Source organism: Oxyura jamaicensis, chromosome 1 (genome assembly GCF_011077185.1).
Source record: "Oxyura jamaicensis isolate SHBP4307 breed ruddy duck chromosome 1, BPBGC_Ojam_1.0, whole genome shotgun sequence".
In the NCBI taxonomy this organism is placed as follows: domain Eukaryota; kingdom Metazoa; phylum Chordata; class Aves; order Anseriformes; family Anatidae; genus Oxyura; species Oxyura jamaicensis.
In genome coordinates this window covers 122,654,042-122,666,992 of record NC_048893.1, presented here as the reverse complement: position 1 = coordinate 122,666,992, position 12,951 = coordinate 122,654,042, and the positions used below count along the sequence as shown (strand labels likewise).

General features: G+C 42.1%; 1 long non-coding RNA gene across 1 annotated transcript in view; it reads left to right on the top strand.

The window, feature by feature from the left end:
* The first annotated feature begins 393 nt into the window (after positions 1–393).
* Positions 394–12,951, top strand: part of LOC118162765 — an 18,423-nt gene continuing 5,865 nt past the window's right edge. The window contains exons 1-2 of the long non-coding RNA XR_004748627.1: positions 394–511; positions 670–851. This is a non-coding gene — a long non-coding RNA (uncharacterized LOC118162765). The remainder of the gene's footprint in view (positions 512–669; positions 852–12,951) is intronic.

Sequence of the window (12,951 nt, the reverse complement as noted above, 5' to 3'; positions counted from 1 at the left end):
GTCCATAAGAACAAAATCATAAGGGACATGAGGGAGAAATTTTCTTGCAGCTGAAAGCAATGTATGGCAAGATCATGTCTGTGTATAAAAGCACAGGAGGAAGTTTGACAGCTTGGGTGAGGCAGAGCCATGAGGTTTCTATTTTGGCAGGGGGAGATTGGGGATGCGGGTGGTTATACACTTCCTTTGCACCGTCTGTGTGCAGCAGGCAGAGGTGTTCCCAGGGCAGGTGGGCTGCCTGGGAGCAGAAAATCAGCATGGAGCCGTGCATCCCTGGGCCTGTCACAGGAGCTTGCAAGCACTCTGGTACCCTGCATTCATCTGTGTACCACGCAGGAGGGGTCCGCAGTCAGGGACAATGCTGACAAGAAACATGGGCAGAGTGCAAGCCTGCAGCTGCCTCTGGGAAGAGACAGGGGTGTAGTGTGATCAGAGGTCAGAACAAGGATCCCAGAAAAAACTTAATGCATGGAGATGTCTGCTAAGGCATGGCTAAGTGGCTTGTAGCCATGTAGGTTTCTCTGTGGTTTATTTTTTATATTTTTTGTTGTTAGGCTAGCACTGATTACACTGTTGTGAGAATGAAGAATTGTGTCAGTGAAAGACAAAAAAGAAATACAAGTCCTTCAATCAACCTGTGCCTCATTTGTTTTCTCTCTGTTTTTGCAGGTTCCCTTTCATTTGCCTCCCATGATCACAGATGCAATTATGGTTTCTATACTCTACCACTGGTTTAGAGGTGAGTTTCCCTGGTGAACAAAAAACAAGTTGGGAAAGTTTTTAACCTCAGCTGCTGCCTCAGAGCATCTGCAGTGGGATGAGTCAGGCAAGGCAGCTGCAGAATAATGAAGGTGAGTGTGGATTTTAAACAGCCCGTTTCAGAGCAGATGCACTAGCATCTAACTACACAAACAGTGCTTCATGGTAGAGGACGGTTTCCTCCTGCTGCATGGGGTCTGCTTCCTTGGTGGCCTGATGGCACTAGGGATGCTCTGCATCCAGCCTTTGCTATCCCCCTGAGGAAGGCATCTGTGCCCATGCTGCAGCTGGGGCAGAGAGGGATCTGCAGCCCCTTCCCCAAGGGTTCCCCCACTCTGCATCCTGCATCTGCTCAGAGACCATTGCCCGCTGACCTTGTGCAGTGGGAACAAGAGTAGCTCTCATGGAAACTGCCCTGTTCACAGATCACTTCTGCATGCATAGAGGGCCCCCAGCTAAAAAAGCAATATTTCTGACACCCATGAAACATTCCTGCCTCCCCAAAGACCTTGCAGCTGATAGAACTGGGTTCCTAAACATCATTTGCTTGGGTACTTCTAGTGGTAAATGGGCAGCTTCTGGCAGTGTGACTGCTAAGGGCAGGTCACCTGTACCTGGCCCTTCTGCCTGTGGCTGCAGGTAGTCCAGTCCACCCTGATATGGTTTCTGTGCTCATAAGGATACATGTACCTAGTACCAAACCAGAGTAACTGTGGGATCCTTACCTCAAATCTAAGAAAAGGATAAGGAAATAGGGACTGGAAACTCATGGTCTCTCAATGTATTAACTTGTGATTAAAGCTAGGATTTATTTTTATAGGTACAGAAATGCAAGGAACAGCCAGTGCTCTGGGAACACAGAGGATAAAACACCAATGACCTTTTCCTCTATTAGAACACCATGTAGATGAAGTAAAGGTAAAAGAGAGCCTTCACAGTTTACTGCAGACTGCAGAGCTCTCTCTGAAATCCAGGTGCTTTTGACATAAGTTGGAAGGGTTTCACCTCTTCTGCCCTCTTCCATTCCTTAATTCACATTCAAGCAATGCCCTATAAGATATAGACTGTTGCTTAGCAAAGTAAAGGTCACAGCATAATCAGCTGCTCTGTTATTCTATGAGATAATAAGAACCTGATGTCCACACTCAATTGTTCGCTAAAAGTGTTCCTAGAATCTGTACACTACTTCATCATCATCATCATCATTAGCATCAGCAGCATGTTACTTGGTGACTCCAGACCCAGCTGCCTCCCTAGTTTGCAGCTCAGGCTTACCCTTGGGACGGAAGGGACTGCACCTGCTCCTGCTATTTCTATTTCAGTTGCTCAAAAGCATGTTTGAGAGACTAGGATATAGGTAAGAAATAGCATCCAAGCCCTTGCACCAAGCAAAGTGCAGCTGGAATGAATTGCATGTGCTGAAGGATGGATGATGGATGGCAAACCAACCAAGTCTGTAGAGCATTTTTTGTCTTAATGATGTCTGGCTGAATAGAGCCATGCTAGAGTGTGGCAAAGGCATTGATGGGATGTGTTTTATTCCCCCTCCTAATCCTCATGAGTTACTGAATGGTGTGTGACCAGCAAGTCTCACTGATCATTTGTCAGGCCGAGCTCAAAGCCAGTCAATAAGGGTAAAAGGTTCTGGTTGTCCTACTCACCAAGCAGAGAGACATTTCCCTCCATATTAGAAACAGTTCCTGAATTCCACTTCTGAAGAAATTTCTGGGGTAGTTATAGGAACTGAACTGCATACGTCACGTTTTCTTTTCCAGGCCAGAATCTGGGGAGCCCACGACTTCAGTCACCTTCCCTTCTCCTCTGGTATGAGCTAGATGCAGACGGGGGCATGCATACAAGTTATGCATGGCGGTAAGCCAAACCCCTTATCCCCAAGACACCTCCCAAGAACTAATGTACGGTGAGCTCATTTTTATTAATTTTTACTTCAGAGTTCTTGTGGCAGCAAGAAGCCAAATATTGACTTCTTTGTAGCAGCGCAAGGATTTTTCTACCCTGAAAAACAAACAAACAGACAAACAAAAAATAGCCTACTTAAACCAGCTGGAAATGCTGCAGAGATACTGACTTCTTTTTCAGCAGGTTTACTTTCATCTCATCTGTCTGGGTAAGGACTGATAAGTGGCTCCTGAAGAGAGTGAACATAGATAGTTTATGCTCTGAGCCTCAGCAGTGTGCACCTGGCATAGCAGTGCAGCACTGGCAAAGCAGTTTTCTTGATTCAGCAGCAGAGTTTTCAGGGGACCTTTGGATTTTTCCTGAAGTAGAAGAGTCTTTGACATATGTTAGATCTTCTGTCATGCCAAAGAAATGAAACTGTAAACAGTTAAAGAGAAGAGCATAGGGCAGATGGACCTGAAACCTATGAAAGCCACAGGGGTGGGTGGAGGGGAACACGAAGTTCAAACCAACCTAGGACCAAAATGCCTTTCCAGTACTGCAAAAAGCCATCTGTCCCCTGGTCTCCCAAGTGGCCTGTCTCTAAGGCCACTAGGTGTCTCTCAGCAGAACATCAGGATATGTCTAACATTAAAAGTCAGCAGCCCTTGGATGGACTGCCCCAGTCTTTCTGAGATACCAAGCAACGCACCCAGGGTAAGCACATGGTTAGACTAAACTAAATGCACATGGGTCAAATTCTTTAACTTGACAGGTAACCACATTACTAGTACTTTCTAGAGGTATTATTGTGCAATGACAACAATACAATTGTTTATGCCAACACTGACCTTCTGTGCAGGTTAAGACTATGGCTTTCCTACGTTTTGGTCTCTTTTAGTCTTCCTCTTCTCTAAATTATGGGTCATTTAGCAAGTTACCACAAAAAAGTTTCCTTAATTTACACCATGGAAATGGCAAATCTGATCAGAGGAAACCTGATTTATAAAAGGTAACTAGGTTTACATATGCAGAGGAGTAGATAATCTCAGTACTTATATTTTAATTTAGCTCATGGTAACATATGTGCCTACAGCCCTTGGGGAAAAAATAAAATAAAATAATATACTAGCTTCAGAAAGTGGGCTTGAGGCAGACTTCCAGCCCATCACTATGCACAGAGCTACTGCGCATTGCTATTATATAGCTTCATTACACTAGCTAAACCAAAGTTTTTAAAAACAAAGATTGCATTAAGTATTTACTTCTCACCATCAGCACCCTACAAGGAACCTTAACATCATTGCCAGGGCTGGGTAATTACATTCCCTTGAAAAGAAAACACTCAGGTTCAGGAGATGCCTTGACATGGCCATACCCACTCAGTTCTGATGCCCACCAGCTGTGCTTTTAAAATAATAAGCAATCTATACAAACAAACTCTACACCCTGGTATTTCTACTACTCATGGCTATGGTTAAGAGACTGTAAGTGGAAATAATAAAAAGAAAATAAAATCAGTCACCATTCAAACCTCTTGTCCATTTTTCCCCAAGTGGGTTTATTTTCCTTTGACTAAACAAAGCACCTGTTAAAAGTCTGACAGATCATCTGCAGGGGGTTATATTTTGCAATTTTCTTCGAATAAGCCTTGTCATTTAATAAATATTTTCCATTTCAAAGTTTACAGAGTTTTAGGGAAATAGGGGTTGCTTTTGGTTCCCTTGAAACCAGTAATAATTTTGCCATCAACTCTGATACAGGCAGAAACAAAATATTCTCATCACAGAGAAATTTGGGGGACCATAGTATCTGTCCTAGCTTAAGTTTTCAGCCTTATATACCAGTTTTCTCACCTGATTTGAGGCTATATTATCTCCTAGTGGTCCTCTTGGAATAAAGGTTGTGTTCAAGATCAAGTCCTTTATAGTTAAGCCTGCTATAGAGGGGGGCTGATGAGTTTCTACATACAGCATATCATTTTTTATGCGTTAACTCTTGATGTATAGATACATCAACAGCCTGCATGGGGTGAGCAGGCCCTAGTGAGCATGCTGTGCAACAGGGGAAGGGCAACAATTGCCTCTGGTCAGACGTTCCCATACTGCAGCTACAATGATGTTTTGGGTAACACGGTCCTAAGCACCGGCGTTGCACGTCTACACCTGCTATTGCTACCACTGGTATCACTTGGGTTACTTCAGAAGTAGATGGGTTTGCAAGATAGCTTTTCAACTTCCTGACCTTCTAAAAATATTTTCATTAAGTGATAAAAAAGCTGGTTTGCGTTGTTTTTATTTGAGGGGGAGGGGGGGTGCTTGTTTGTTTGTTGGTTGGTTTTGTTGATGTTTTATCAATTAGGCAGGTAGAGGCTTCTCCTGATCTTTCAAAATAGAGTTACTGGAGAAAAATACGACATTTCTACAGCCTCCAGAATTACTGCACATTACCAAAACCTACAGAAAACAAGTACTATAAGTTACTTAAGTTTCTATAGGCTGTTTGTGATTCCCCGCACATTAAAACTCTCAACTACAAAGATGAATGGAGAGGATAAATAGGCATTTTTAAGCCATTAGGAACAGAAGTGTTCAGGGAATTTTGAAAAGCAGAAAGAGCAGTCAGAGACCAAGGTCCCTTTGGGTAGTTAAACAATCCTAATGACATTCCCACTCATGACAATGCCGTTCCTACTTACGGAAATAAAGCAATTCTGTTATCAAGGTGGTATCAAAGTCTGCCTTGGTTCAGGACAGCACTGTGTGTGATAGACACTTCAGAAACATTCACAAAATGCCAGCAACAGCCCTCCCATGAACCCGCTGTTGTAAATCACTGCTGTCAATAAATCTGGTTGCTCTTAATTGTTTGGGTTTCTCTTGGAAACAAATATTTACCAGCTTCTGGCTTGCACAGTCTTCTAAAGGTCACAGATGTTAGCTCCAAGGGGAGCCAAACTGTTCAACCTTAAACTATTTAACAGTGGCTTCCTGTGCAAGCCTGTGCTGCCATAAAAGCGGGAATCACTATGGGACTTACGTGTAAGGATGGAGGAGTAAACTTCTCCTCCTCCTGGCCCATTTCAGGATGTTATTTTTAAAAGCTTATGTATTCAGTGATTGAAAAAGCCACCTTCATTCTGCCTGTCCTTTTGGATAGGGTTGATGTGTTGCATACTAACAGTCTGCTGGGAAGTTAGAATTACTTTCTCATATGACAAGCCTGGATGTAGGGTAGAGAAAAGGATTTTCGTCAGATTGCTATTAGTGGCAAAAGTTTGCATTAAGAAAAAAAAAAAAAAAAAAAAAAAAGTCGAGGTTTTCCAAAACTATTACAACCCTTCTATGTATGTCTATTGCACAAGTATATGTAGTAACCTGCAGCTCCACAAAAGCTTCTCATCTTTGCTCATCTCAACTTCCTAAGATTATTACAAAGATAAGAAACACTTCCCAATGGTTATTTCTTACTTGTCATTTCATCATGACCAAAAATCCAGCAAGGGGAATTGCTGAGGAAGCTATTACCAAATTTTGTGTCTTGACCCTTTCCATTTAAATTATGTAATTTTTAGTGACACCAGTCACCTGCATACTCATATGAACTACTTGCCTGTGAAGGCAATAGATGGTCTGCAGAGCTAGGTCCTCACCCTGCTTCTAAGGATGGTTTGGGGCCTGACTTTTAAACTTTTAGTTGTTTTGGTCTTCAAAAAGAAGGCATCAGAGAAAGTGAAGCTTCACATGACTGAGAGCTACATGATTCCTAATATCAGTTCTCCTGACCAAGATCATTCAGCTTTTCCCTGGGTTCAGCAGGAACCAGCTCATCTTTTTTTAAGAGCTATTATTTTTTTAATCTGACCTAGAAGAATCAGAGGAGACCAAGGCCTTCACTTAAGAACCGCTTGCATGAAGGTTAACCATGCCTCAGGGAATGTAAGGTTTGCTTTCTCACCCCCAGCATGGAAATTTATAGGATTGACAAAATTTTCTAATTTGCTCAGTGTTATGTTTCCTGCACAGGTATCACTCTTAATATCACACATACATGTTACATTTATGCGGGCCCCTAATACCAGCTTTAAATTAGGAAATGCTAACAGCAAGGGTAATGAAATGCTAGAATAGGCTGTCTAGGGAGGTTGTAAGGTTGCTATCATGAATGGCTCCTTAAAATATGCTGTTACAAGTATACCTGGAATTATGCAACTGTAGTTGTTTGGGCTTGGAGGCAAAGATATGGATTGGATGGTATTTTGAGTCCCTCTGAGGGCTGTAGTCTAAGATTTTCTGCTAATGATAGACCTCATGGAGGAATCATGGAATCCTCTGAACTAGGAGGAGTGGGTATTAACAGGCCTTGGTGATTCACACAAGTGATTTTCTAAACAGATATGCTTTTCTCAAAAACAAAAGCCTTAAACAGGAAAAAGTTTGGGATGCATGCTGAGGTGTGTTGTTTTAGATACACCATAATTGCTCCATGTGCAAAATTTAGTGAGCATGTCAGTAAACTGAAAATGTACAGGACAAAGAGTATCTGTCTGAAAGCACCATCTCTCTGCGCAGGGAGAGCCACTGAAAGGTCACTGCCCAACATCACTGCTACTTAAAAAGCTGCTCCCTGGGGATGTCACAACTTGAGCACTTCTGCCGAGATCAATCTGTAAAGAACGTGTTTCTGACAGCTGACCGGAGTAGGATGGAAATGAGCTCCACCATGTCTAAGTCAGATTTTTTTTTTCCAGCCTCACATACAGAAAAAACATGGGTATTTTTCTATCATAGTCGATTATATTTTTTTGAGTAAAAGTAGTACTTGTTCTGGATGACAAGAATTTGCATTTGCATTTCTGGATGTCACTTTCTTTCTGTTGTTTTTCCTTAAGAGAGTAGGTAAAATATCAGTAAGCCAAAAAAAAAAAAAAAAAAAAAAAAAACAGGAATGTAACAGTGTGGCCATGTTCTCCTATCTGACTCATTCTGTCCCAAACCAAAGAGATACAGGTGCAGGGGAGAGACGCCTCGCAGAGCTGTAAGCTGATCTTGATAAAGATTTGCTCCACAATGCAAAGCCAGTGTGCATGCTAGGACAAACTGAGGACACAACGAGCCAAATTCTTTAGGAATAATGCCTCTGCATTGACGTACCAGTGTGTTTCCTGAAATAACAGTGCCATCCTGCAATACAAAATTATTCTCCAGTGTGCCAGTTCACTTGATTCTCAACCAAGCCAGAATGACCTTGCAGTGGAAAAGCTGAAGCAATAAGCTTCTCTATGGGTGCAGGGAGCAACTTCATGGTGCTGGGCTGGATGGGGTGGTGGTGGGAGAGGCCAGGCTTGCAGAGCCTTGCTTCTGCTGAAGCAGAAAGCAGGAATTCAAGCACGGAAAAAACACCAAAGAGAAGGCAGCATCTGCTGCTCTCCAAGGTGCCCTGTGTGTCCATGTAGGCTGTCCAATCCCCATGGGACACATTGTGCTGACCTAAAGCACCACCATTAGTTTGGCTGGATCTTGTCCCAGGGCTGAACTGTCCTGACTGGCTGAGGTTGGTGCTGGTCTGAGGGACCCGTGTTTCTTGGTACTGCTTAATTAGAGCTCAGGCATCCAACACCACAGCCCTTCATGATAGGCTGTCCTACTGTGCTCCACATGGGCCCAGACCTCCCTCCCTGCTGCCACTCCAGTGGGATGGGGCTTGGGAGGCTGTGGTGCCACCTGATGCCTTTCTGGATCATTCTCTTCCTGGGGCTCCTCCAGAGCCCAGGCTCTGCTGTGGCCCTCAGCCAGGTGATGAGCCATGGTGAGCCACGTGCTTCATAGATGAGGGAACAAGGCCTGCCTTCCCACAGGGTGGAGAGTGATGTTCATCTTCTTCACTCCCTAGAGGTATCCTTTGCAGCAGACACTGTTCTGAGCATTTCTCTCTCTAAATTTTCAAAGTCTTCAGTCAGAAGCAACTGCCGGTGCAAACCACTTTGGCTTCAGCAACTCATGTGGTGTAATGCCACGCTACATTGGTAGGTGACCTGGCCCTTGTTTTTAGCCAGTAACATGGCTGTAGCACATTTTTCAGTTGCCTTGCTCGACAAGCAATATAGGTGAAGCATTTTCTTCTCAAGGGCTAGAGACGAGCATGGATGTCCCATTTGTGTCACAACAACTATATGAATTTCACGCTGTCTGAATTTTCTCAACCATGTGGTACCATCCAGTGTCATTTCCCTGACCTCCAGCTCTCAGAGATAAAACAGTCAGCAGCATTTTATTGGAGAACGAGTCAAAGCAGGGAACTAAGAAATGGCCTCATTTGGAGACATTAGTGCCTGAGTCATTGGGATGTCATTTGGGCGTGAGGACAGCCTGTGAAGGCTTTCAGATCACATGCGTGCATGACATTTAGAAGAGGTGGGTGACCTCACGGGAGATTATCTGAGATCTAAACTGGCCATAGAAAGTGGCATTGGAGGCTTTCATTTATCCTCACTAACCTTCAGCAATAAAAAAGGAGGATGAGTGCACGGATGTGCATGCAGGAAGTATGTGAGAAGCACTGAGAACATTGTGAAAGCCAGAGGACGGGTAAACCATACCCCAGCTCCAGTGACACATGGCTGTCATGGGAAGAGAGGAGAAGGGCACTATGTATTTCACAGGGCGGAGCATTTTATTTGAAACTTTTTTCTTGTACGTCTGCTACTTGAATGTGCAGTAAAACAGTTAAGAAAGTGTGCTCCTTTCCTGGTTTACATGGGAAACCATGAATTTAGATATTCTTCTCACTTTCATAATTCTAGATATGACCACCAGGTCAGAGCCAACCTTGGGCGAAACCGTGAGGCCAACCAGCAAAACTGAAAATTAGAGCATGAGTTATTCATTCCCTCCACCTTCTTCCATTGCTTACCCTGTATCTCCAAATCAGCACCTCATCGAACACCAGGCTGTTGGTAGGGGGCAAGGAGCAATGTAGTTTCCCTGGGTTCAGTAATAATAAGGATCCAAAGGGCCACAAGGTGTCTTCCTCTAATTATTCATCTATCATGTGTCAGGCCAGCAAATACCTTTTTCCAGACTTCCTGCCCTACTCCGGAGTTCCTGCTGAACTACATGTTAGAAAACATGAACGGCAAGAAAGAAGTGGTATGGGAACTTGGTAGCCCTGAAATCACTCTTGGTCCCCAGCTTGTTTATCTAGGCAGAAACCTATACCTATGCCCTCTTCTGCCTCTCATCCAGTGCTTTCTCAATCTCAGTCTCTCCAATTCCATCCCTCTTGTGAGTTCTCCCCATGCACGTGATGAGTCCATCTGCTCATCAGGTCCAAGCAAGTATGTGAATCCTACTCAAACTCATCCCACATGGTCAACACCTATGCTCTGAGAAGGATAGAAAAGGCTGTATTCTGCATCTTTACAATGTCCAGTTCAACCATATGCTGACTTCTTCATTTCTACTCAGGTCATTAGTCTCCTGATGGGAGAGAGATCTGTTAAGACCCATTCTGACCCTGTAAATGATCAGCTAAGAAAATTATAAGTATTAGATTAAAATGAAGAACTACTATATTAGATGAGGAATCCTCTCAATAGAAACTATTGCTGTACCTGTAAGAAAAAATTACTAAGAATGACACATCTGTAAGGAACACAAAAGTAACAGCAACAGTAGAAAAGTACTCAGTTCTCCCAAGCTCCAGATACATGTGATATGCAGTAGTCATTCATCCCCCTGATGAAATCCCATGTAGATGCATTACATTGTGGTGGGTTTCACAGGGCAAATTATGGGATCCCATGGCAGCTCCACCCTCAGTGAAAAGGTTTAGATTGCTCCCAGATACGGGGCCACCTATATTAGATATTTCCAACATTGTTAAAGGAGTGGTATGATGTTTTTGGACATTTATCTTAAATATATATATATTAAAAAAATCAGGTTTTGTCTTAAACTACTATTAAATTGAATTTCAGTTTCAATAAAAATACAGCAAAGGATTCCTTAACCTTTCCAGATAAAATCAAATAAAATTAATTACCAGACCAGATTTACCAACCACCAGTGTGTATGAAATTCACCATTCAGGGCCAGAAAATTGCCACTTTGATATTACATTGCTGGGTATAAGACTTGCACTTAGTCACAAGTCTTCTGTACCTTTGAAAACATCTACTTCGTAATTACTGCATAGTAGCGTAGTGGGAAGTGACTGTAACATCTGAACAGGCCTCTTTATTTTATAAATGACTTTAGTCTGCTTCCAAGGACTCAGAAAAACTAAGTTTTACCAGATTTAACTAATCTTATATCCAACCATTACTTTTTTGTCTCAAGAAAACTATGGGAGTAAAGTAATGAATAAAGCTGCAGTACTTTTTGAGGGCTGAAAAACTGGCATTACTGGGAGTTTCCTTCATAGTTATTAATGCATCAGTAGTACTAGGCAGCTCATAAACCAAAGTAAATATTTTTTATTATTTATTTATTTGCCAAGCACCCAATTCAAATCAAATGTGGCACACATTAGGGAAACCTGGATTTAGTCAGATGAGCAAAAGAAATTTGTTTCAACATGTTGGCCCTAAAACTATTATCTATAAAAATACAACTACTTTCCTCAGACAGCTCTCTCTGATTCCCTTCTCTCAACAACATCAATTTTGTATAATACAAAATGGCCAAAGTGCAGGATTTTTTTTTACATATTCCCATAAATAATTCACTGACAACATGGAACAAGAGGTAAATGAAAGAGCCATCCTTACCACTGACATGATCACACTGAGCACAGTCCCGGTAAGATGCCACTGAATTCAATGAACTGTGTCTGAGGGCTTTGATTTTGGCAGTTCACTTCCACAAACACCGTTGCCTGTAGCTACAGATGTTTTACTGATAGATCCCATTGTGAGAATATCCTCTCAGCGTTTAGATGGGTCTCCCCATTTCTGTGTTTTGTCCATTTCATTAGTTGGTGCTTCTGCCTGGGAGTCAGCTCCCTGTCATGTGCTCATAAATGGATGAGTAGAGCAGGGCCTTCTTTTTGCTACTAAATATAATAGCTTATACCACCAGAGAAATACAAAACCATTCTATAATTCAAGAATGCATAAAACAGAGCCTCCTGAGCTTTAAGGCAAGCAGCACTATTTGTTTTAGAAATACAGAAGCATTATAATCTTTTAATTGGAAATCATTAAACTAGAGTCATCACTTGAATTATATTCAAACTCATCAAAATTTTCCAGGTAGCAGTAATTGCTTTTTTTTCTCTACCTTTATCTTTACCTCTAAGTTAAATGTGTTTGGATTTTTCTGTGCAGATGATCTGAGGAACCATTAGAGCACATTTTTGCTCAGTGACCAATGACTGAAAGTGTCTTCCATGTGCTGAGGTTGTGGTGTCTCATACTAAATCCTTTTCTGGAGGCACAGCAATAACTACTTCTGTTTTTCTAAGAGAACATATCTCCACCATGTTACTGAATAGTCTGTCAGAAAAATACATTTGATGAGATTAAATAAGTCCCTCTTTCAGAATTTGTAAACAAACAAACAAACAAACAAAAATTACAGTGCAGAGAACCAGGTAGAAAGTTAGCAAAGGAAACTCCTCCTCCACTGTACATGAACTGAGCTTAGCGATGCCAGGGCAATACTGTCTCTTTGATTTACTGCTATGCCAGCACCATGCAGAGAACAGAGCAGAGGGATGATATTTAAATCTCATTAAGTATGTTAGGGGATTTCGGGTGGAGGGGAGTTTCTTTCTGTGATTCATTTATGATAAATGTCTATTTTGCTGCAGCCATTTCTCTATCTTCACTGTCTAGAGGTGATCATATATCATTTCATTAGTGAGGTGTCAGATAGCTCTTAGTGAGTTTGGTTCATACCCACGAAGGCTGATGTGTAACCAGATGAAATAGGTATGATTTTAGCAAGATCTGTTGTTAAGTATTTTTGTGCTCATCCTTCATTGTAAAACCTCAACCTTTTCTTAAATCTGTGACAAAATCTAACGTTTGGGGTGCAAAATTTTGCACGCCAGAAGTAAAAGAATGCAGAGTTAATGGGACATCTTTCATTGGTCTGTGTATGTGTGTATGCCCCACAGTCAGGCCCTTACATAAGATTTAGCTGAAAAGTAACAGAACTAGCATATTCTGGTTCAGACCATTTGTTATCAGTTTGCTATCTAAGACATGGAGATCCTTCATGACCTCTTTTTGTGTTATTATCTTCCTTCCTTCCTTCCTTCCTTCCTTCCTTCCTTCCTTCCTTCCTT